At 46.3% G+C, this 23,984-nt stretch overlaps 1 pseudogene; it reads right to left on the bottom strand.

The window, feature by feature from the left end:
- Positions 1-9,218: 9,218 nt before the first annotated feature.
- On the bottom strand, positions 9,219-10,260 carry LOC144776348 (E3 ubiquitin-protein ligase rififylin pseudogene; annotated as a pseudogene).
- Positions 10,261-23,984: the final 13,724 nt, after the last annotated feature.

The raw sequence follows: 23,984 nt of genomic DNA, 5'->3' as shown, positions 1-23,984 counted from the left end.
TGATATCTGATTTAAATTATCCTATTAGATTTTAAACACATTTGACTATAACATTAGTTGTTGATGCACTTATTTACCTTAATTTGATCAACTAAAGTAAATTAACTTATTGACTGAGTTATGACTTTTTTCTCTTCAAATGAATGTGCATTCCTAATTTTAACAAATGACAAGAGGAGATCGTACTAGAGAGAACATCAAATACTAATGCTATTATTCTGCATTGCTTTAACAGAGCTCCTAGTATGTATGATTTTTGCTCGTCTCAGTTTCTTCAGGAGATTTGGGCTTGCCGTGAAAATCTTTTACCATAATAAGTCCTCGCTTGATGACTTTTGGAACCTCTTTTATCCAATCCCTCTCTGCACAGATCAAGATCCATCGGAGGACCAAGAGGGAGAAAACTAATCATTGACAGAGAATGGAGGCAAATGTTATTTGGATATATATATAACAAAACAATAACTAATATGGGCATAGTAACTCTACACAAGTACCTCTGTCCCTCAGGATACATAGTGCAAGGATTACATGCAGTAAGTTTTACAGTAAAAAGATCCACAGTAAGGTACTTGGAGACTTCAAGTGGTTCATACATTAATGAAAAGAGAATACAAAGACGGAGTGTCAACTTAAAAATAAGGTTCTTTAAGCATGACTATATTGCAATCTCCTTTGAAGAGAAGGCTTGAAGCTGAAGTGTTCAATCAGAAGTATACAATATCAGCAAGAAGCAATGATGAGGGACAAGCTTGTTAAAGCACTGACAAATCAGAATAATCTGAATCCAGTCTCTTCAGGAGCCCACAGACGTTGCTGTATAAAGTCTAATCGGAGAGCAGGTGCTCCTGTTCCCTACGTTCTCTTCCTGACACACTCTTTTGCAAGAAGACTACAACATATGTGAGTGTCTCTAAAAATCCAGCATTACTTGCAAAGTACTTATATGATTTATTTCATTTTGGCCTTGATGTGTTTACAATATAGTAATCTATTTTTATACACCCTGTGTGGAGTGTATTTTTGTGGTTTATTCATTGTGTTACTGTGTGAGTGTGTTGCACAAATGCTTTACAAATTGCCTCTGTAGATAAGCCTACCTGCTCTGCACCAAGCTACCAGAGGGTGGGCACAGGTTATCTTTGGAGTGTATCTGACTTCCCCTAACATGAGTGGTGGGTTCTGCTTGGCTGGGGTGCATACCTTAGCCAACCAGATACCCCAATTTCTAATGGAGAATATGAACAATTAATGCTCAGTGTTTGATTCATGTCTAATTTGTGATTTTTATACAGGAGTATACTTGGAAAGAAGCAAATGTTCCATGGTCTCAATGTGCTTGTATTACTGCCAATAAAGTAAAAATAAGACACAGAGGTATGCTATACCCTCTCCATGCACTGCCTATCATATTAGAGCACTCATGACATTTTGTATTACAACATTGATAACATCACTGCAACATCTGAAATTATATCATTGAGGACAACACAGTGCATGGTGGGGCATGAGATATAGTTACTTTAGGGTACTAGTTGAAGTCATTTGAGATAACTATAACTGGTGACTGTTAGTGGTATTGTTTGTTTTAAATGCTATGTTTTAACTAACCTACCTATACCATTCCTTCAACATTAATGAATTTATAAGTTTTTTTTAATGTAATGTAAAATATTGGAATTTCTAACTATAACGTTACTTTAACCTGTTTTTTTCAGTGAATTGTATACTTTCATTTATGGTAAAGTAAGATGTGAATGTCCTTGGGTGGTGCTGGGCACAAGCACCCATCCTAAATCATGCACGGCCATGCTCTGAGCCCAACCCACAGTATGTGCCGACACTGTCACCTCATATGACCTTCAACCGTGCCCTCTGTGGGGTTGGGTGGAGGGGCTGTGGCAAGGCCCTGGTCCCAGAGCCCTGTGGGCAGCCAACTCACTGCCATGTACAGCTAGCTATGTCATGTAACTATATTTGTTGTTTCATTTTAGGAAAGGGAGACCTACTGGCTTTGTCAAAGGGTCAGCACACCAAAATATAAAATGGAGGCTATTGGCTTTACCAAAGGGTCAACACATATAAAGCAGACCTATTAGCTTTGTAAAAACTTACTATTTTATTTTTTATTTTATTTAAAGAGTTTTCTATAGCACGAACATGACCCTAGGGTATTAGAGCGCTTCACATTACATGAGGTAGGTTAGAGACAAGTCTTGTATAGTATAACAAATTCACAGTGATATGACATAATTACGCATACATATTATTACAAGGAATAAGGGAACCCAAAAGTAGCAATAGGTCTGGGACCTTTGGGAGTATAATGTTTCAAACGACAGTGGTCCCACACATTAACAAAAGGTATAGCAATCTGAATGAATATAGACCAAAATTGATATCTATATTTTTAAACTGTCCAGCCGGACAAGATTTAATAGTATAAATATTTATATGTGACAGGAGAGATGAAAAACAATTGGCAAGCGAAACAGAAATCATCAAGTGTAAAGTGTCGACGACGTTTCCCATACTAACAGGGATCGAAACGTCGTCGACACTTTACACTTGATGATTTCTGATACTATATTGAAAAGATCACGTAAAGTGTATTTTACCATCATCTGTTTAAATCTAAAGCACTTACAGACTGCCCTGTTTTCTTCTTTTTTGTTTGCCTTATTTGTATGTCATATGTGATAGTAGGACACAGGCTGTGTTCCGCTTGGCAATTGTTTTTCATCTCTCCTGTCACATATAAATATTTATACTATTAAATCTTGTCCGGCTGGACAGTTTAAAAATATAGATTTCAATTTTGGTCTATATTCATTCAGATTGCTATATCCTTTGTTAATGTTTGGGACCACTGCCTTTTGAAACAATAAGTACGCATACCATACAGCCATAGAGGGTTAACAAAAAATATAAACAGTGACATGAGGTAGATTTAAGATACAACTAGATATCCAAGAAGTCCCTCAAAGCCAGCTGAAGAGCATAAAACTCCAGCTCAGAGTGCTTTAAAAAAACATGGTATGCTTTCCTGGGTCATGCATTCAATTACCCAGGAGACTCACTGTATTTTTTATATGTTGCTTGAAGGCTGCTGTGCTCCCTTCCTACCTCCACAACATTAAAAACAAATGCTTGGAGGTGCCCCTTTCCCTTCTTAGGGAAACCACCAGGATCACACAAATTACACAAAAAAGCCCTCTAATGAGCTGTTGCTTGCAGTAGCAGAGAAATATGAAATGATGGCCTCCTGCCACTTGTTTATTATGTGTGTGTTTTCTTTATTTTTTGTTGTCCCAGTCCCAGTCCCACCCAGAACACACATACATGTGGGTCAAACTTGTACTTGCGGGGGGAGCCCAGGGCCTTTGCTGACCCTGTTGGCTCCCCATCCCACACTCATATTGGGTGCGGGCACAAACCAGCCATTATTTTTCTGTGGGTGCCCACCCAGGGCCCGCACAACATACCCAGTCACTGGAAGCCACCTCTCTAACCAGCAACCATACTCGGTTGCAGCGGGAGCTGGATCTAATACTTTGATCTTGCCCAGGCAGGAGCAGCTTATTTCTCTGCCCCTGCAAGGGACGGAGCAATGTTGGTTTCCATACCTAGGAAAAGCAGGGAGGGAATTGCATGTGTATTGAATTCCCACACTCTCGGAAGTAGGGGACGGCAGAATATGCTGCTAGCAGGCCCTGTGGGATTGAGTGCTAGCAAATGTTTGCTAGAAAAACAGACATTCAAGGTCAGCAGTTTTAGAGCGTTGGTGGCATTGCAGAGTGCCCTATATAGGAGCTACTCTGCACGAAAACTTAGGAACTACCCATAGTTTCCTGCTTCCTTTTTTACTTAATTTACGCAGTGTTCTAGGCCTGTTATATGTATATTTTCACAAAAAAACAAAAGGTTAAAGTGATATTATGATTCACCAGTTTTAGTTCTTGAACTAACAATAACTAGTAACTTCCTCAATTCACTTCTTAAAACCTCACATATTACATCACTCATGACATGTTAAATTACATCCTTGATGATTTCACTGATGACTTCTCTAATAACATAATTTTAAACATCATGTCATGTGCAGCATACACCTGCTATATGGAAATGTGTGCATACATAGCATTGTTGCAACTGTGATCCACCCATTCAGTATGTCTGAACTTTTGCTTTTTTGATCACCCAGTTTTTGACCTTTTTACTGTGAGTGAGTCTGACAACATGTGTCTCTCCCACTCTAATCACATGGCAAATGGACAGCGCATGTTTATCACCAGTGTCCATCTTTTAAGGTAAGGCTGCTGCAACACAGCTAGGGTAAGGGGCACTTGGCTGGTTACACGTGAACATGTTCACACACATGTGCATATGTGTGCAGGCTGGTGTATGTAACTACTGTTGTGCACAGTCTGGAAATTGCACACAGGTAGCCTGGTACAGAGCGGACTGCAGATGATTAAATACTGTCCTGGGGTAGGCGTTATAATGTAAGTGTACACTCATATGGAAAGACAATGTGGTTCACTGTTTAGTCAGTAGTGGCACTTTATTATACACATAGGGGGGAAACTGCCGTAAAGTGCTGTTTCTTTTCCCTTTGGCCGCCAAAGTACTGTGACATATAGAATTGGGGTGGAACATGTATGAGAAAAGCAAATCTGAGAGTTCCAATAGGATATCTGTACAACTCATGGGCCATCCACAATTGTCATATTTCTCTGGCTCAGCTCAGGATCAGAGCGTAGGCCTTTTGGAACCCTGCTGTGCCAAGTTAATATTTCTTTCCAGCAGCATCCAACAAAGGCTGCTCACACAAAACGAATAATTAACAGTGCTTCCTGAGCAGGAAAGAGTGGCCATAAAAATCTGCATTTGTTAATTGCAGGCCACACTGCACCAGGGATGGGGACAGCCTAGGCCCGACGAAAAAAGGAAGAAGCCCAGCTGCATGGAGCCAACACAGGAAGGTTCCCAATCTTTGAACCTTTTATTGGAAAGATCTTGGCCATGGTATCAGCGAGGGGTGAAGCTGAGACCCCAAGAGCAGATGTGACCAGTGACTCCTGGGTGATGCCTTTTTGAATTGTCCCAGAATGCTTTTTAAGAAGGTTGGGACAAAGGTGGACAGGTGATGTGGCACCCTAGGAGAGGTGTGGCGCCGCGGCCAGGGCGACTGACGCTGGAATCTGGGGACCACGGTTCGATCCCCGGCTCCGGCAGCAGGTTAGCCCAGCACCATGTGACTCTGGGCAATAGCTCGCTTAATCTTCCCGACGGCCCCCAGCGCCTAGAGACCCTTACGGGTGATTGTGCGCTTTACAAATGTGGACTTTACTTTACTTTAGGATTCGCCAGAGGTATCTGGCTTCTAGAACCTTCTACCCTCCTTTAAAAACTCTTGTGCAAGGGGAGACTCTCTCTTCACTGCTGAACACTGGGACTGCGACAGTCATGGACAACTGGAACGAAAAACTCCCTGATTCCCAAAAGGACTTAGGAATCATCCCCACTTGACCCCAGGAATAATGGGTCTCACTGAGGGCCATTGAGACTTGCAGCCTTGCACCCTCTGTGGATCAGTAGGTGGAAAGCCCTGGACTCCTGCGCCCAGATATAAAAGACAAGGAGGAGAGCTGGTGCAAGGAGCTTAGTGGAACCAGTCCCCTGCAAAGTACACTGCCTTGGAGGTCTAGAGGATTGCTAAATCTGTTCCTGGTGGCTAGAGCAAGCCACCAGGAGTAAAATGAGCCGAAGATCGTCCGATGAGCCTGAGTTATGACATTTTTGAGATTGGCAAACCTATACTGAAAACAGAGTGTGTGGAACTCAGCTTCATCGTCTACAAATACCCCTGGGGTGGTGCAGGGACTGGGAGTCAGCACAGGATGTATTTATTCATTTGCTCCTGAGAGGGAATGTGCGTGAAGCCCCCTCTCAGTATCCACGTTTACCCCTGGGGACTCCCATCTCCCCAGGGGCATGCAAAGAAAAGCTGAGTGCTGTTGTGCTCACCCCATCTTAGCTGCCTTCTCTCACTCCCTTTGCCCCAGTCTGAGGAGAGTGGGGTGGGACCAACAAGATGAACTCCCTGTCCACAGGATTGGGCAGGGGAGAAGTGCTGCTGGCTCTCATGGCAGTTCAGAAGACTTCTTGTCTAGTAGAGAGTGAGCAAGGGCAGCCAGAGCTTGGCTTTCTGAGCTACTCCCAGGAAATGGAGTCATGTGGGGGCAATGGTGGGACCCAGCAGCCCCAACAAGTTCAAAAAGCATTGTGGGGGGCTGTAGGAGTGACTGCACACCCCTAGGAGTAATGTTTGGACAACTGACCCTACATTTGTGGGGTGAATCAATCAATCATTTGTAAAGTGCACTACATACCCGCGAGGGTCTCAAGGCGCTGGGGGGGGCACTACTGGCCGAACAGTCAGGTATTTAGATTCGCTCCTGAAGGTCAGCATGTCTTGGGTCTGTCGTAGGCTCAGTGGGAGGGTGTTCCATGTCTTGGCGGCGAGGTGAGAGAAGGATCTGCCACCGGTGGTTGTTCTTCAGATGCGCGGGATGGTGGTGAGTGAGAGGTCGGCGGAGCGTAGCTGGCGGTTGGAGATGTAGAAGGAGAGCCGTCTGTTGAGGTAGGCTGGGCCGGTCTTGTGGAGTGCCTTGTGTGTGTGGGTGAGGAGCTTGAAGGATATCCTCTTGTTGATGGGGAGCCAGTGCAGGTTTCTTAGGTGGGGGGTGATGTGGTTGTGGCATGGTACGTCGAGGATCAGTTGTGCTGAGGCGTTTTGGATGTGTTGTAGTTGTTTGATGAGCTTGGTTGACGCTCCCGCATAGAGGGGGTTTCCATGGTTGAGTCTGCTGCTGATGAGGGCCTGGGTGACTGTCTTTCTTGTATCTGTGGGAATCCATCTGTAGATCTTGCGGAGCATGCAGAGGGTGTTGAAGCAGGAGGAGGAGACAGCGTTGACTTGCTTGGTCATTGAGAGTGTTGAGTCGAGGATGATTTCGAGGTTGCGTGCATGGACATTGGGTGTCGGGGCTGCCCCCAATGCCGTCGGCCACCAGGAGTCGTTCCAGGCTGAAGGGTTGGAACCGAAGATGAGGACCTTCCTCTTGACCGAGTTCAGCTTCAGATGGATGGTCTTCATCCAGTCGGCAATGGCCTTCATTCCTTCGTGGAGGTTGACTTTGGCGGTGATGGGGTCCTTGGTGAGGGAGAGCATCTGCTCAGTGTTGTCGGTATAGGAGATTATGTTGAGGTCATGCTGTCGGGCTACGTGTGCGAGCAGGGCCATGAAATGTTGAACAGCGTCGGACTGAGGGAGGATCCCTGGGGTACACCGTAGATGATCTTGGAGGCTTTGGAATGAAATGGGGGAAGGCGTACGCTCTGGGTTCTGCCGGAGAGGAGGGTGATGGTCCAATCCAGAGCCTTGTCTTGGATCCCTGAGGCGTGGAGGCGTGCGCGTAGTGTGCGGTGGCATATGTTGTTGAAGGCAGCAGAGAGGTCTAGGAGGATGAGTGCTGCGATCTAGCCATTGTCCAGCTGGGTCCTGATGTCGTAGGTGGCGGCGATGAGGGCACGCTCGGTGCTGTGCTTGCTACAGAATCCTGACAGTGAAGGGTCCAGGATTCTGTTTTCTTCGAGGTATCGGGTTAGCTGTCTGTTTTCTTGATGACCTTGGCCGGGAAGGGGAGCAGAGAGATGGGCCGGAAGTTCTTGAGGTCTCTTGGGTTTGCTTTAGGTTTTTTGAGTAGAGCATTGATCTCGACGTGTTTCCAGATCTCTGGGAAGGTCGCGGTCTCGAGGGAGAGATTGATGACGTTGAGCAATGGGGTGCGATGGAGCTGCTTGCTCTGTTGAAGACGTGGTGCTGGAATGGGTCTGACGGAGAGCCGGAGTGGATTGTGCGCATGGTCTTGATGGTGTCATCGATGCTCATGCTGGCCCAGGCTAGCAGGGGTTGTGGTCGATGGTGTGCGGAGGGTCTGTTGTGTTGCTGTCTGTTGGGGCTGTCTGGGTGTTGAAGCTGTCGTGAATGTCTACTATCTTGCGGGGGGAAAAGGTGGCAAGGGAGTCGCACAGGGCTTGCGATGGTGGGATGTCGTTGGTGTTGGAGCTGGGGTTGGAAAGTTCCTTTACAATGTTGAAGAGCTCCTTGCTATTGTGTGCGTTGTTGTCGAGGCGGTCTTCGAAGGAGGTCCTCTTGGCTGCCCTGATGAGGTGGTGGTGGTTGCGGATGGCATCCTTTTAAAAAATATATATATATTATTACCATCTTCCCCCTCCATTTATTTGCACAAATAAAACTGATTTTAAAAGAAAGATCGTGAATGTTTAACATTTGCAACTGAATAGTAATGAATGATCCCATTAGCAGTTGAGAAAGGTGATCAAGATGCCAGCTTATCACAGGCACAGTGGTGAGATAAAGGCATACAGGAATGAAACATTGTCCTTGGCTTCTTGTCTTTTTCTCCCATGCTCTATTTACAGGCCTTCCTCCACCTGAACATTTCTGCTAACCTGTGCTATAGTCTCTTGTTAATTAATTCTACAATTCTGCAAACATTACTGGAAGCTGTTTCTGGTGTGTGCATTTCTAAGGCACAATAGAATTTCACGTCCAGAAATATATTTAACCAGGGCAGTGTGCCATGTAAGAGGGTCACCATTTTATAGTTGGCAGTTAGTTTCAGCTTTGCTGTATAAAGTCTTACTTATTTTGATCTTGTTTGATGGGCTGCAAAGGAACCCGAAGCTTGTGTAGAGATGTAACCTTCTCCCAGAAGAGGACATCACCCTTATAAAGGCACTTTCGCGGAGATACTCCCTTGGGAGTTTATTCTAGCGCTCTATAAACACGCAAAATAAATAAATAAAAACAAAGGTATTGTGGAATGTTGTTCTAATCACCTAGACCACTGAAACAACATTACTAAGGCGTTCATAAAATATCCAGTTGTCCATCAAAGTCCAGCACATAATTGAAACCCTCCTCCCAAACAAGGACTCAAGATGCTGGAATAATCAGCCAACAGATTTATAGCAGAATATATATGCAAATACCAGAACTCCACACCTTACCATTGCCAGGACGGTGTTTTTACTGGCAAATGCTCCAGTCTAAAAATCAACTCTATATCAATTTCTAGTTCATAGAAAGTTTAAATTCTCTCTTCTTCACATCTTAGCTACTTTTGTCAGGATCGAAAGACATGAACAGCTCACACCACGTACTGCCGACAGATTGGGCATTCGCTCATACGCTTGACACAGTTGGTGCAGGTCACCATATGCCCACATTCCAGAAGGACGCAATCAATTGGAGAATCCATGCAGATTTTGCAGAGAAGGTCTTCAGAGCCAGGAAGGACAACTTCATCCTGCTGGCGTATTTCCTGCTGTTCGTTGTAAAGCCGAGTAACCCGCTCCATGACCTCCCACTGCTCGCAGCAACTTTTGTAATTGATAAAGTTGCGGACCAAGATCTTCTTCAACTGGCGCACGGTCAAGGCTTTGATATCCTCAGCGCTCGAGAGGTCTGAAAGCGAGTATCTCCGTCCTGGTACCAGAATCTCCTCAGAATCTGTGGACTGCACTTCATCTTCGACTCCCCCTTCCGCTTGGCTTGCTCTGTCTTCAATCGATTGTGTGATGACAGGAACAGATTAATTTGTCTGCGTGTGTTCTGTCCTGTCGCTGGAGGGAAGTATCTCAGCATCTGATTAAGACGACATACTTCCTGCGAACCTCCTATCAACCGGGGTCTGTGATGGGAGGGTGTTCTCCTCCAAAATGCCTGGGTTAAGTAGAGTAGAGGAAGTCCGTGGGTCTCCCGCCGCAAGAGGCTGCTGATTCAACACCAGATCAAGTAAGTCCGCCTTCTCACGACACGTCATGCAGGGTCAAGTAGTCCCAAAGATCCTTCACTTTCATCTTTATCAATTCCACTCGCACAAAGGTCGTTGTTCGGAAGCGCCTGCAGAGGCCGCACAGCCGGGGACCTCCAACGGGCTGGGTGGAGCATGAATTGCAGAAGTTCTTCCCACAATCAATGCAGCTGTGTTTTCTTGCAGCATTTTCAAAGCGCAACCCACAGCCTCTGCAGTTAGACTATGGCATGGAATTGGGATGTTTGCTGTAGCCAGGGTTCGAGTATGCCTGTGTTCGGTTTCCAGCATGTGGTGTGATTTCCTCTGGCTGACTGTCCAAGCAGAACCAATTATAGCAGGTAGCTCACATAGTGGAAAGAAATACCTCAGATTCAAATGGAGAGGTGTAGTTTACCTGTTTTGTTTTCTTCCCTTTGGGCTTTCCTCTGCTCCATGGTGTTTTACCAAGGTTCTATGGCCTGTGGTGGCCTTTCTTCTTTATCCAGCTTCAGAGTTTCCATCCACGGGCCCCGGTGTCGACCCAGCACCGTTGTTTCCTAATTAACTCTCATACCCAGACGTAGGGAACTGAGCACAACTCAGCAACACCAGCTAGGCGCGAGGTTCCGCCCATCGCCGCGGATGGTGTCCTTGTGGGCTGCATGGCTGTCCGGAGTTTGTTCACTGTGCCATTTCTTCTCTAGTTTCAGTCAGGCTTGCTTGGAGGCTAGGAGTTCTGGGGTGAACCAGCTGGCCTCCTTGCTGGTGTCTCTGTGGAGGGCTTCTTCAGCGGGGCGAGGGTGTTGGCGCAGTACTCGATCAAGCATCCGAGGCCGTGGGCAGCTCCGTTTGTGTTGGAGGGTTCGGTGGGTGGGCTGAGAGCGAGTTTTGCGTGTAGTTGGTCTTCGGTGATTTTGCTCCAGCAGCGGTGGGGGATCTTTTGGGTGCGGTGGTGTGTGGTGGGCTTCTGGAATGCGAAGTGGATGCAGCTGTGGTCGGTCCAGGGGAGTTCGATGGTGTGGCTGACAGAGATGTGCGGGCTTGAGGAGAAGACGGGGTCGAGCGTGTGGCCAGCGGACTGGGTGGGCGTTGTGACGAGTTGCTTCAGTCCGAAGTTGGTGAGGTTATCAATCAGGGTTGTGGAGTTGTTGTTGTTCTCAAGGTGAAAGTTCAGGTCTCCGAGGAGGATGTAGTCGTTGGAGGTCAGGGCTTGCATGCTGATCAAGTCGGCGATGGAGTGCTGAACTGGGGGCAGGGTCTGGGGGGTCAGTAGACGAGGGTGCCTCTGAGGGTGGAGTTAGGGTCTGTGTAGATCTGGAAATGCATGTGTTCGGCAGTGCTTAGAGCATCGTTGGTGCTAGTTGAGACCCTGATGCTGTTCTTGGGGACTATGGTGATTCCTCCTCCGACTCCGTTGGTGCGATCTCTGCGGGTGATCTTGTAGCCGTCTGGGATGGCTACGGCGATGTCAGGTGCGGAGGAGTCGTTAAACCAGGTCTCTGTCAGGAAGGCGACGTCCGGGGATGTTGTGTCGAGCAGGTCCCAGAGCTCGACAGCATGCTTGCATGCGGAGCGGGAGTTCAGTAGTGTGAATCGGAGCTGGTTGGGGTCTTTCTTGGCGGGTGGTTCGTCGGCTCTGAGGCTGGTGTCGCTGCAGGTCTGGCAGGTGAAGGGGCCGTGTGTGCGTTTCGGGGCGGCCTTGAAGCAGGTGTGACTCCGTCTGGAGTTGAGAGCGTGCAGAGTGCTGGCGTCGTATTGGCTGTGGTCGTCGTGGCAGGTGCAGGGGCCAGGCGTTCTGGCACTGGTGCGATCCAGGCGCGGACGGGCGCAGACGGGCTTGCCTTAGGGGGGCCTTCAGCACGCCAGCGGCGCGGCCTCGCAGCAGCCGGCATATATGGGGCGGTGGGGGCAGCGAATGGGCAGTGGGCCGTCAGGGGGCGTTGCGGCAGGGGACGCAGCGGCGAGGGCAGTGAGGGACAACGAAGGTAACAGAAGGAAAAGGGGGCCCAAAATCGAGGGGAAAACGAGTGGCACAGAAGGCAAAAGGGCACAAAAAACGAGTGGAACAGAAGGCAAAAGGGGAACAGAAACCATGGAAAAACAAGTGGCATAGAGGGCAGAAGGGCAGAAAAAAAACGAGTGGAACAGAGAGCAGAAGGGCACATAAAAAGTGGAACAGAAGGCAAAAGGGACACAAAAACAGGGAAAAAATGAGTGGCACACAAGGCAGAAGGGCACAAAAAACAAGTGGAACAGAAGGCAAAAGGGGCACAAAAACGAGGTAAAACGAGTGGCACAGAGTGCAGAAGGGCACACATAAACGAGTGGAACAGAGGGCTGAAGGGCACAGAAAAACTAGTGGAATAGAAGGCTAAAGGGGCACAAAAATGAGGGAAAAAATGAGTGGCACAGAAGGCAGATGGGCACAAAAAACGAGTGGAACAGAAGGAAAAAGGGTAACAAAATGAGGGAACAACGAGTCGCACAGAAGGCAAAAGGGCACTGAAATACCAGAAAAACGAGTGGCACATAGGCAAAAAACAGAACACAGAATTACAGCGGTAGCTAAGAACAGACAGCAGAAAGGGCAGAGAGGCACGGGGGCAGCGAGGGGAACAGAAGGGAAAACCGGGCAGAGACACGGGGCAGCGAGGGGTACAGAAGGAAAGACCGGACAGAGAGAGCATGGGGACAGCGAGGGGAACAGAGGGAAGAAAAAGGGGCACAGACCACGTACAGGCAGCGTGGGAAGACAGACAATAGCAGTCACGGACACAACAATGAAAATAAAGGCAATACAATAAAAGCACTAAAGCGGAGGATGAACAAACCTACCTACGGCCTTCCACTGGCCACCAGGGATGAGGCGCATGTGGTAGCCTGAGGGTGGTGGAGGACCTCAAACTTCCTCAGCAGCGGCAGCTGGGGCAGGGAGACACAGGCGGTGCTGTGCGGAGGATGAGCGACCCACCTGGTAGGGTGAAGGAATACTTAACCCTCTAGGATTGTTCACATAATCTTTAAAACCCTCCCAAGGCTGGAGATTCTGCTTTACAGCTGAGGGGTTATTTTTATGATTGCATTTTTATGGCAGGAAAAAATATAAAAACACACAGACACATGTCATGTTCATTTTAAGATGCTTTATTGACATAATAATTAGGGGTGGGTGGAACACTGTAAAAACTCCACAAGATTCTGCGGAGTGCCGCGAGGAGGTGGAATCGGTGCATCACACTGATTCTTAGAGCCAGAAGCTGGTTCCAAGCGTTAAAATCAGCACAAACGCATCATGGGGTGCACCACATGGTGCGGCTTCTTTGCGCAGCATGAATAGATTTTCTACTTGAGCAGCCGCTTTCTCACTGCAAACGGTCGTGAATACCCAAGACTGCCTGTGTTGAGAAAATCTCACTGGGTGTCGTCCTAGCACCTGAAATTCATGCTGGGGGATTCCAATTCTCACTTGTGCTTGCCAACTTAATGAAAAAACTCTGGTTATGTGGCGGTTGGTGGAGTTTTGCCAGAGCTCAGCATTACAAACATAACGCAGAGTGCGCAAAACTCTGTAAACTCTGCTGACTGAGTGAGTTTTATCGCCCACCCGTAATAATAATGCTGACAGTGACCACTGATCGAGGTGACTATGCGTTATTAATATTAAGTGCATTTACACATGATTATTACTGATTATTACATTTATATATGGTGTTTAATTCATGTGGTTTGTTGATATCTTCAACCTTTGACTAAACAATTAGACTTATCTTATATGTATGTATGACCCTTTAGGGGACCAAAGATGATCACGCAATGTCATCAATAGTATTTTCCATTTGCCTAATGTAAAAATGTGCTAATTAATGAGTAATCTTTAGCGTGTGTGTTATAAATGTATGTATCTTTTTTTCTAAAGAAAATGCATTGACTGGACAATTCTTTATTGAGTGTTATTAATGCGTGCCAGCCAGTGGTGATTATTAGCCCACACCACATCCCCTGTAGAGGCCTTGGAATGCTCTGCTTCACTACTCCGAGAGTGTCAATCTCTACAATGGGCTACTTGGATCCCACTAAAGGGAAATTGTGTACCCATTACTTGCTTTGGCCTCACATCTTGCACAACTAATAACCCAATATTATACAAGCATGATAATATCATACATCCTAGAAGCAAGTTTGGTCATGCATGGGGAAAGTTATATTGTGCACCATTTACAAATCAGTGTATTATGAAGTGCAGGTATTACTCTATGATTTACAAGATAAACACTGATAGCACCTAATGTGGATAGCAGAGGTCATGTTCCAATGTAGCTTGTGGCTTAAATCCAATGCCTGCTCACCAAAAATCAGAGAGAAAGGCCAAAGCTTCTGTGGACAATAGATTATCCATCAGTGGCTATCTTGCCCCATATCCATTTAAAATATTTGTAATACAGTGCTATAGATTGATTCAGTGTAGCGAGGACATTTATAAGGTGTGGATGTTTATTTCTAGAACTTTGCTGAAGATTTTGAGGTGTTGGAGATTGTTGAATAAAGCAGAATATAGTGGTGTTCCATTTAAAGGTGGTTTATCTCTCACTGGTATTGTAAGATTGGCTTTAAGGTTATAGGTCATTTTGCCAATCCACATTTACTTCATTTTTTTCACATTTTTTAGGGTTCTTTGGTGAAGCTTACATGGTGCTCAGGTACAATGGGGTGGAAGCTGGTATCATAGTACATCACGGGAGAGCAACATCATACAGATGACACCATTTTTTAAATTTTGGGCGCTGGGTAACCACACAAGTGCCAGGGCATCAGATTGTCTCTACCTGACCCCATATACACTATTGTCAAAGTGTTTTGAGTAGAGAGATACAAACCCCTTGAGTCCTGTAATGGTAGCCACAACATCTTGTTTAGCTTAGCTACCAGCCAATTGATCGTTTGTTACTGTAGGACCAGGACCTGTCCCACAGGATCAAAATGTCCAATGGAAGAAAAAGCTCTCTTGGCCAATCAGAAGGCCCAATTTCTTAATTCTCAGTTCTGCTAAACACCCGTAGGACAAACCACCTTTTATTTTAATTTTTTACGCCCTTTCAAGACCTGAGCTCTTCCTCAAAACACTATTTTTTTTTAAAATGACTGAACGGATTAACACAAAATCGCAGCTTTTTGCCACATTTGGTCCAATTCCTTTAAGCTGTTTTTTCAGTATCAGAGGCCAAATATTCCTATGGGAAACAACAAGGAAAATCGATGTTAACTTGTCCGCCCACACATTTGATGGATAGGTGCAAAACCTTCCATTAAGGAGCTGGGGTGGATGACATTTTTTGGAACGTTTTTGTTAATATGTGTCAAATTACACCAAAGTTAATAGCAAAACAAAAACCACTCTTCCTATGGAAACACTGAACTAACAATAACTACACAGTGGTAATATGTTATTTACTACCATTGTTGAGTGTGGGGAGGGACCCAGATGCCCCTCACATTCTTCACTAATGGTAATACATAGACTGTTATACTCACAGCATCTGTATATATGATATATGCCATGGTATTTTCTCATTTGAACTTGATTTATCAAACATTATTTAGCTAAGACCTGGATGCAATAGGTTACATTTTAGCATAATGGTAAAATAACATGAAAGAGTCAACATGACTATTAGTAGAGCTGCCTCAGCATCGCTGTGTCTGGTCAGTTGAAATGCTGCTAGGTCTTTTTCTCAACATGGTGGAACTTCTTCTAGGAAGCATAGGGTGACATTTAAATATTCTACTTCATTATTTTCCTACTTTATTATTATTGTTTTCACTTTTGTGTAAAATGTGTTTGCTTCAACATAATATTAATGTAATTCTTTCTGAGAACAGACAGTAGAATTATGAATAAAATTCAAAATAGTTTTCAACCAGCCAGGTGGTAAAACAGTGTGGAGGGCAAAAGTGAGTCCTCTGCTCATTGCACTAGAGTCAATGAGTTGCCCTGGTGACTTCAAGGTCTCTGTCATTGCTGATGCGGCGTCCCCAGCAGCCAACTTGCTCCCTCCTCAAATGTGTCCTATTCATGCTACTCTCATTACATAAATGCCCTCAAAAGTCTAGCACACAGTGGGGTATATTCACAAGAACGTGTTCTAAACATCACCAAAAAGAAAGCGAGCACATAATTTACACATCGCAGCCTATCGAGGGAAAACAACCCCATGTCAACGTGGAATTCACAACAAGACGGTAGCCAATGTCTGCGATACAACCACCTCCACGGAGATAAAAACACAAACCACAACACAAAAAAACGTGTGAAGAGCCCATTCGGGATGCGGAAAGCAGGGATAAGCACCGCCAGGCCCGTGACACACACAGCAGGCGTGAATAAGCACTACAAAAACCTGAAAAAAGAGACAATCCAAATAGAAAACAACAGCAAAGCACAATGGAGGCAACCCGAGCCACCATACAACCCCACAAGCCCCATTGGCAACAAAACATTGTACATGGCAGGACATCTCGGACAAGTTGAATGCAGCCTGAGATCGAAGGTGGACAATGGAAGAAAACCAGAACATCCGGAATAATATGAAACGCACAAACAATCAGAAACACGCTGACAACAAGAAGACAGCAATGCACACCGAAGGTGGGAGGCCAGCCCACACCAGGAGCTGGATGACATGTTGGAAATGGTGTCCACCACATCAGTCTGGAGACGGTGGCAGGACTCGCGGACCAGAAACTGCCCAAAACAGACAGAACAGTAACAGGGAGAGGAACTAGCTAGGACCTGGGGGAGATGGGCACAATGGCACACATGAACAATTAAGCACAGCACCACTGCAGACAAACCATGCCCAAGAGGAACAACACCAACGAAGAGCACAAGTCACACAATCCAGCAAAATCACACCACAGAAAAAGCACAGAAGTGAAAACCACACTGCCTTAAGGGGAGAAGGGTGAGCCAAATCAGAGCTGAAGGGACATCTCACACACAATGCAGCACACACACATTGGAAAAAGAGCACCACACCCTCGAAAACAATGTGGCACAAACACCAACATTTGCACACCCAATCACAGGAAACACATGCCGGTAAACGGCCACATGCATCTGGCTAAGCACAACACAGGGACATGACAATGCACAAGTACAAACCCACAGTCCTGATGGGTTAGCAATGCACGTATGGCAGGGAGCCAGAGAGTCCATGACACACACATTGGCATACAAATCAAGACTCAACACAGTTGGAGACAAGTGAAAGTGCGAATACTTTATCAACAAGTGTGTGTCAGTATGGCCAAGAGAAGAGCCACGATATGCCGACCAATGCAGCAGCATGTCTGAATGAGGAATGTAGGAAAGCGCCCATGACCACCTCGGGGCAGTCCATCACCAACACAAGTCTGTGCCAACCCGCGTCAGTTGTCCGCGCATGGATCACAAGTGCAGGCCAAAGCAGCCATGTCCACTGTTGTCTTGGGACATGTGGCCAGATTCCCAATATGTAACCAGGCTTCAGGACACGTGCAATGGGTCACATCCAGTTGTGGCTGCAGGTACCTTTCACTTGTCCATGAACGCGAAGCTGCGTAGGCCAACATCTCCAATGAGCGATCGTCGTCCACTACATCTGACATTTCGTCAACGAAATCCATCAGCAGACCCCGACAGATGTGCTGACTCCAACCACTGGACCCAATGTGCACCAAAGCCCAATCGGGTTGTGGATCAGTGTGCTCGCTGCACACCAGGACTTGTGCAATTTCCCAGGTCAGTGTCCAGCCTGCATGCCAAACATCCATGCATGCTATAAACAGGCATCATGGTGACACTCTTGGTCATGGGCCAGCATGGGGGCGAACATACATGTCATAATCCAGGTCAGCTACAGTTGCATTGGAGAGACAGACATCCATGGACCACTCAAATATGCACTAGTGACAGTGCAACACAGACTGAACGCAGGTGACGTCCGCAAGGCGGAAGCTCAGCCGGTAACTGATCCGCAAGACGGCCAACGGCAATGCCCCTAGTACATGCAGCAGATGTGCACGGTACAGGTCCACGTAACTGGATCCAGGCATGTGTTTGAGATGGTCTGCCAGAGCGTCAGTGGTTCTTCTAGAAGTGGCACTGGCTTGACCTGCACCAGTCGTGTGGATGAAAGGGCACAGCCTGGGGCAATGAGAAGTGTCTGTGTGCAACAGGTGCAGGCCTGGGGTGGGGTGGGAGTACGCCTGAAGGCCATTTCACGCACGCCAGCTACAACCAAGGACAAATTTGTGTGAAATGTGTAAACGTTTGTCTCACTTTGGGCAGTGCGTAGTGTGGGAGTCACAAGCAAATGCCATTGTATCTGTCAGGGTGTGCTGGCCACATGCCAGTTCCTGCTCGGAGCTGCAGAAGTGCTATTGCCTGATAGTTCATATAAAGGACCTTTCATCCCTACAGTAACTTCACCATCTGCATGCATACAGGAGATGCACAGGGCATGGCGTGGGTGTGATGGGATGTCTGCAACCCTTGAAACACCGTGACGCAGACCTTTGAAGGTGTGGGGCCACGTGAGCATAGGCCAATGGACCGGACAGGGCGGACACAGGTGCCCAGCCTGTGGCTGGCTGGGGTCACGCCACAAATGAGGTCAGGCAAATGACTCATGCATCGCAGGGCTGATACACATAACACTTGGCATGCATGTGCCAAGACCCTGACTGGTTTTGTACTCCTACATATCCTCGTATGTGGGGACTAGCCTTCCTGGTGCATGCTACATTGCAACATCGACTACTGTGGCCCTAGTGGTAACTACACCCCAACACATAGACACACTTACCGCACTTCCTGCCCAAGGCCAGGTCCGAGCCAAGCCCTGCACCCCTGCCTATTCTGCACGCCCCTGTGCTGACCTGACGTACGCAGGACTAGCACACGCCACTTGTGCATGCAGGGGGGTGCGTGCAAAGCTACATGTCCAGGGTCACTGCCAACGCTGAGGTGACATGGTAACATATGCTGAAGACAGCACACCGTGATGTTGCAGGTCCTGTGCCCATCATGCTGACACAATGCCCACACGGAAACACTTGCTCAGATGGTGTGACTGGCTACGTGCACATGTGCAGGGCCACATTTATTAGCAGGCACACAAACTGAATGATACCTGTGTTGGATGTGTGTGGGGTGTGTGAACACCACCCGGCAAGGGCTGCCTGGTGCAGTCAGAAATTGACAACAGTGTACATCGTAAAGGACACAACCATTCAACCATAAAGGCCCCATGACTTCTGCTGCACAGAGTTAGTGGCCCCGGATGCACAGCTACCTGCACTGGCCTACCGTCACGGGATGTTGACTTGCAGGGCTCTGGGGCAGGGTCACGAGTGCAGAGCAGGTTCTCGTAGATGTAAATGGAGCTTTTCACTGAGTGTCTCGGTGGACAGTGGAAGGTGTACCCCCAGGGCATGATGCTGAGTGCAGGACCACGCTCGAACAGTCACTATGGTGGAGATGAATGGAACGGAAACATGTCGGAAACCAAGTCCGGTCCAGCATGAGGAAGATGCAGGAAACCACCAGGCCATGGACTCAGATGCCACCAAGGTCCACCAGATAGTGCCCATGACTCATTGCGCACAGAGTTAGTGGAACCAGTGCTGTTAGGGGGATGCAGCCTTCAATGAGGCGTGTCAGATGGAGTGGACTCCTCCAGATCTCACCCAAGACACAGTTCCAAATGTGTGACCTACTAGACCACAGTGTAGGCCTGAGGTAGCGGGCAGCACGGGCCATTCACCGAGTGTCACTGGATTCAGTTGGATGGACCCACCGCCCTGCGTAGTTCAGGTTTAGTGGCACCACAGGATGTGGTCATCAGGGCTGATGGCACCAGGTCAGTCGTTGTAAGTGTTCGGACACCTCCGTGACTATGAACCGGTTTTCGTCCAGCCTGAGCCACATCTTCCTCTTACTCCTCTCTGTGCATTCACTGGTGTGGATGCTGGCATTCATGAGTCACGACTAATGCTGGATGTGGGACCAACTGGTCCACAGGGTAGGCCTGGACCCGCATCCAGGTGTGGCCGGCCGGCGTTGAGCAGTATTAGTGGCACCTCATGTGGCTGGCTGGTGTTGAACAGGGTTAGTGGCACCTTGTGTGGCCGACTGGCATTGAACGGGGTAAGTGGCACCTCGTGTGGCAGTCTGGCATTGAACAGGGTTAGTGGCACCTCGTGTGGCTGTCCTGCCATATGGAATTATGCCTCACTGATCGAAGGGGGTCTGGTGCTGTGGCCGCTGCCACTGACTTGGGGTCACTGCCATTCAGGACTCAGTATTAAAAAATAACAATTCCCAACAGGTATCAGTTTGAGGCAGTTAAATAATGTATGCAACCAGCATTACATGAACAGGAGACAAGGAGGCTCGGAAGGTTTAAAAGCTTGTTATTCACCAATTCAAGGGAGGGTGTTTCACATAGAAATACAGTTAGGCAGCACTGTACAGAGATAATCATGTGACAACCTGAAGGCACTTGGTGAGTAGTGATATGTACAATAGGTGAAGGTGAAGAAGCAAGTGCTGAAGGTGGACAGCGTGAACGGCGCAAGGTGACAAATAGTATAACAATGATGGCTCTGCAGGATCAAGTTACAATCACTTAAATCATGAAACAAACAATTTTACAGGAGCACAAAACGTAAAATGCGCCATAGAATTGCGCTGTGATGTCGATGGCGTTTCGATCCCCGTGAGTCGGGATCGTCATCAGGACTGGGTTGTCGAATTCAGCAGTGTTGTATACGCAATACCAATCGCGTGAATTGCTGGAAGCCTGGCGGTGGCTGCAGGTACGGCGTCTGATTTGGAATATGTGCAGCCACGGGCTGGATCAAAGGCGCTGCTCGCGGTGAATGCGGAGCTCCGCATTCACCGCGAGCAGCCCGCACGATTGAGAGCCCTCACCGCCTCTGGCCGCCCTGCTTTATTCAGGCGCAGCCCCTTTGATCCGGCCCTCCTCATATCCTGCTATTGTGTGTCTGTGGTGCCATGCTGTGGCTGGATTGTGGGCATGGCAAGGCCAGATTCCCAATGGAGTTATGTTGTCATGTCCGGTTGGTTGGCAAGTTGTGTGTCATGTTGGATGTAGTTGTGCTGCATGCCCATTGGCAGTGTCGTGAGTTGCATGACTGCGGGCGGCAGGTGCGTTTCAGGTGGGTCCGCTGTCTTTGTGTGCGCTGCCTCTCTGGTATTCCTGGGGGGAGGGTGGGATGTGTCCTGGGGGTGTCCGCGTTGCATGATCATTGTCTCCATGGCATCTGTGAGTCTTCAGGTGTGGCTCTTGGCTGGGCTCCCTTTCATGCTGCAGGTAGTCATCTTGCTTTACACCAGCAATGAGCAGGTGTTAATTCCCTGCTGCTACCGTGGCTTATAGCCTGTTTGTCTTCAGCATCGCGGATCTGGCAGTTAGTTGTGAAAGTGGTGTTGTGGTTTTTCGTGTGTTTTTGCATTAGAACTCCTACTCTGCATTTCATTAGGGTTAGTTGATGGTGTCCACGTGGAGATACATTTTGGGGAAGTTATCGCGGGAATACTGGTGAGGTCTGTAGTTTGCACCAACTTATGAATGGGGTGTTAAATCTAGCTCCACATTTGTTGCGTTACAGTGGGTATAATTCGGAGTTGTGCCCTTGTGAATATCCCCCAGTGAGTCATATTCATACGTTTCTTGACCTCGTTAAACCCCCTGCAACATCTTGTGAATTATCATTTTGCTGGCAGTATCTGGAGTTCTTAACAAGGGTGGGGATATCCTTTTGTGATGTTCCTCTATAGGATTTCACCACTAGGTAAATACATTGACTAGTTAAATCAAAGTCTGAGCATCAAAAGTATTGATTGGGAAACTTCAAACTAAGGTGCCATGTTCGCCTGAAATATTTTAAAAGTGCAGGGTGACCCAAGTCATTACAAGCAACAGTAATGCTGTTAGTAAATACGGGATAGCACGGTGTTCTACCATGAACTGGCCATTTTCGTGAATTAAACTGAGAAAAACATACTCAAAGTGAAAAAGTGCAAAATGTCCTGGCTAAAACAACTACATAGTAGTCAAATAGTCAACAGTATTTGTCTCAAGAAACGGAAGTTCAGGAAAATGGAGCCATGGTTCACTAATCATGTTTTTTGTTAATGAGATTAATTAGAACTATAAAGTTATTTTAAAAAATATATGAAAATCCATAATTTTCTTTTTTACACATTTACATTTGTTTTAGTGGCTATGACGTATATTATGTCTAGATTTGAAATTATAATGTTTTAGCTTTTTTTAAACGCCCTAGTTCCTTGTTGCTAAAAATGCAGCCTCTTATATTTATTTTCTATATCGATTAACTTTTGTTAAATAAATGAGGCTCCTTTTTAGAAATTCTCTTTAAAACATCCTCAAAAAAGTTAAATATTTCAAGAATTTGCATGTCTGAAAAATCGCTATGGAGGTTACTTTCTATCATAACAACTTTGTACTTCATCTTCTCGGCAGAGCATGAAGCAGACACTTTTAAAGAACGACAAGTGATGAAAGCGTCTTGCACAATGGTAAAAGATTACATTGACAGGTCCGTGCCCTGATGTGCTAGGTGATGCATGTCTCAGGACTGATGATTGCAATAAGACTTGGCAAGCTGTGCCTCTGTTTTGTAAATCATCATTACAAATGCAATGATATTTTTAAAGAGGTTGTTAATTGTATCTATATAAAATAGCAAATGTTACTTTTATATTGAATAATTGTTACAAGATTTTACACTGCTGAACATGACAAAAAAGCATTTGCAAAACCAATATGCTTAGCTTGAATGTCTTTATTATTTGCCTTTATAGCATTATGATGGCTTTCACATGCCCGGCCCTCCAAAATCTAAGTACTACGTTGTATTTCCTTCAACGAACTGTATTTTGCTATGTGCCACACACGGTCAGGTGTGCAGCATGGTCTGGAACTAAATTCTGATTCCCGGTTTCGTAACGTCACCGTTTAGGAAATGCAGGAAATACAGATAAGAATTGAAGCACTTTCTTTTCAGACAAACTTTCAGACCAGAGACTATATTGTTCCTCCATGTGTTTGTTTCAAAAGCTGCTGTATCATCCTTCCTCTCTTAAGGCTTTCAGAATCTGTCTTGGGATAGAGCAAAGCATGTACAAAATATTAAACTACATTAAAATCGCATGAGAAAGCAGGCTAGGTCAATAACACCTTACACCCATAAAATACAAATTCAACATTCTGCTGCCAAGTGTTATCATTTGAGAAGTAGATACACCCCCACTGCACACATCTACAAATAGTGGCCTTGAAAGTCACAAATATTGCAACACAGAGACAGGTTCAGAATATGTTCAGGGTTTATACTTCTTAAAAAAATAATGGGGTCAACAAGGATCAAGCAAGAGCTACAGTGACCAAACAAACAAAACATATATTTTGTATGGATTTTTTGTACCAGCTACTTTGACACTTAAATAGAAATGGCCCTTTGAATAACTATACCTGGTATGAGCAACCACTTCAAACACCTTTCGGAGGGTCTTCACCACCTTCCTATTGGAGGACAAAAAGTGCAACAAACAAATCCAAGGTCCAAAATGTGTCAGACTGATATCTACATAGTGAAACTCTCTGTTCCTTGAGAAGTAAGAAAAACTCTCTTTAATAAGCTTATAAAACAATACTACCAAGGGAGATGCCCCGTGATTATCTGTACTGGGAGCTTTTTTAATAGCCCTCATTGGCGTTCAAAAGTGCAAATAGCCGTAATCCTACCAAGGAAAATGGGCCAACGTCTTCCATGGTTTAGTAGTAAAACACAGCCATAATGGTGGTGCAAGGTGTCTCTTATGTCTTGTCTCTAGTGCCACTACAACTGTTGAAGCAATGACAGCTTTGCATTAGTAGTTCCACTTAATATGGCATTAGACTGGAACAGCAATAGGCAGTTAGGTACTGACCATACCCCTGGAGCAGCGCAGTTTAGGCTATAGCCTTATACACCGCAGGATTTCAATTATATTCTCGCAGCATT

This window comes from Lissotriton helveticus, chromosome 1_1 (genome assembly GCF_964261635.1).
Source record: "Lissotriton helveticus chromosome 1_1, aLisHel1.1, whole genome shotgun sequence".
NCBI classification, from domain to species: domain Eukaryota; kingdom Metazoa; phylum Chordata; class Amphibia; order Caudata; family Salamandridae; genus Lissotriton; species Lissotriton helveticus.
Note: the sequence above shows the minus strand (reverse complement) of the source record. Positions and strands in the feature narration are given on the sequence as shown.